This window comes from Propithecus coquereli, unplaced genomic scaffold, assembly GCF_000956105.1.
Source record: "Propithecus coquereli isolate 6110/MARCELLA unplaced genomic scaffold, Pcoq_1.0 Scaffold111, whole genome shotgun sequence".
NCBI classification, from domain to species: domain Eukaryota; kingdom Metazoa; phylum Chordata; class Mammalia; order Primates; family Indriidae; genus Propithecus; species Propithecus coquereli.
In genome coordinates, this window is record NW_012135081.1 from 1,859,472 (window position 1) to 1,861,844 (window position 2,373).

Below are 2,373 nucleotides of genomic sequence, written 5' to 3' on the forward strand. Positions count from 1 at the left end.
CGCCTGTAATCCTAGCACTCTGGGAGGCCGAGGCGGGTGGATTGTTTGAGCTCGGGAGTTCGAGACCAGCCTGAGCAAGAGCGAGACCCCGTCTCTACTAAAAAATAGAAAGAAATGATCTGGACAACTAAAAATATATAGAGAGAGAAAAAATTAGCTGGGCATGGTGGCACATGCCTGTAGTCCCAGCTACTCGGGAGGCTGAGGCAGAAGGATCGCTTGAGCCCAGGAGTTTGAGGTTGCTGTGAGCTAGGCTGACACCACGGCACTCTAGCCCGGGCAACAGAGTGAGACTCTGTCTCAAAAAAAAAAAAAAAAAAAAATGAAGGTGAATCCTCAATCTGATCTACAGTTGATTTAAAGCCCATTCATGAAACACTCACTGCTAACACCTCACATGATGGTGAAAAACGAAATGCTTTCTCCCTAAGAATAGAAATGAGACAAGAAAGTCTGTTCTCACCTCTTCTATTCAAAATTGTACTGTAGGTTCTATTCAGGAAATTAGGCAAGAAAAAAAAATAAAGGCATGGAGAGGAAAGGAAGGATTAAAGCTATCTCTATTCACAGATGAAATGACTTGTGTATAGAAAATCCCAAGGAATACACACACACAATTAAACAACTTCAGCAAGGTTGTAGAACATAATAACATTAAAATATTAATTTTATTTCTATTCACTAGCAATTAACATTCCAAAAATGAAATTTAAAAAACAGTTCCAAGCTGGGTACAGTGGTATGTGCAATTCCAGCTACTCTAGAGGCTGAGGCTGGAGGATCACTAGAGTCCAGGAGTTCAAGACCAGCCTGAGCAACACGGCAAGACCCTGTCTCAAAACAAACAAACAAACCCCCACAATTCCACTTAAAATAGCATCAAAAAGAATAAAATACAGGACAGTCCCCAACTTAACAGCAGTTCAACTTATAATTTTTCAATTTTGCAATGATGTGAAAGTGATACACATTCCATGGGAACTGTACTTCTAGTACCCATATAACCACTCTTTTGGTCACTTTCAGTCCAGTATTCAATAAATTAAATGAGATAGTAAATACTTTATCATAAAATAGATTTTTCTCAATTTCAAAAAAAAAAATAGGCTTTGTGTTAGATGATTTTACCCAACTGTAAGCTAATGTAAGTGTTCTGAGCACATTTCAGGTAAGCTAGGCTAAGATATGATATTCAGCAGATTAGCTGTATTAAATGCATTTTCACTTTATGATATTTTCAACTAATAGTGGGTTTATCAGGATATAACCCTATAATAAGTCGAGGAGCATCTGTACTTATAAATGTAATCAAAGCACAAACTTGTGCACCGAAAATTATAAAACACTGTTGAAATTAAATAAGACTGAAATAAAAGAAAACTTATCCTTATAGTCATGAATTGGAAGATTTATTAATAATATTTTTAAGATGACAATACTCCCCAAATTGATCAATAGATTCACTGTAATCCCTATCAAAATTCCAGTTGTCTATTTTGCAGAAATGGATGGGTTGATCCTAAAATTCATATGGAAATGCAAGAAACTCAGAACAGTCAAAACAACTTTGAAAAAGAAGACCAAAGTTGGAGTACTAACACTTCCATATTTCAAAACCTCCCACAAAGCTTTTAATAATGAAGACAGTGCAGTACTGGTACAAGAACAGACTATCAATCAGTGGACCAGAATTGTGAGTCCAGAAGTAAGCCTATGCATCTCTGGTAATTGACTTTGACAGGTGTGCCAAGACCATATCAAAAGGATAAGTATAATCTTCCCAACAAATTGTGCTGCGACAATTGGATATTCAAAAGCAAAAGAATGATTTTGGACCCCTACCTCACATCATATACAAAATTAACTCAAAATGGATCAAATACCTAAATGGAAGAGCAAAAACTATAGAACTCTTAGAAGAAAACTAGGAGTAAATCTTTGTGACCTTGGATGAGGCAACAGTTTCTTATAATAACACCTAAAGCACAAAGAAAAAAATAGATAAACTAGACTCCATCAAAATTAAAAAATTTTGTGCACCAAATCAAATGTCAATAAAATTAACACTGTGTTAACTCTACTTTTTGACCTTGACGGCAATTTGGATGATGAGGCCCTGAAGTAATAGAGGTCAGGTGGCAGTGTAACTACAAGATGCCTGGGAGAAGGAGGGATGGTCACAATTATTGTAATAATTGACAACATTAGAGTGGCAGCCAAAGGAACTTGACATGCAGAAAGTAGTGAAGACAGTTATTAAAACACAGGATCTGGCCGGGCGCGGTGGCTCACGCCTGTAATCCTAGCACTCTGGGAGGCCGAGGTGGGTGGGTCGTTTGAGCTCAGGAGTTCGAGACCAGCCTGAGCAAGAGC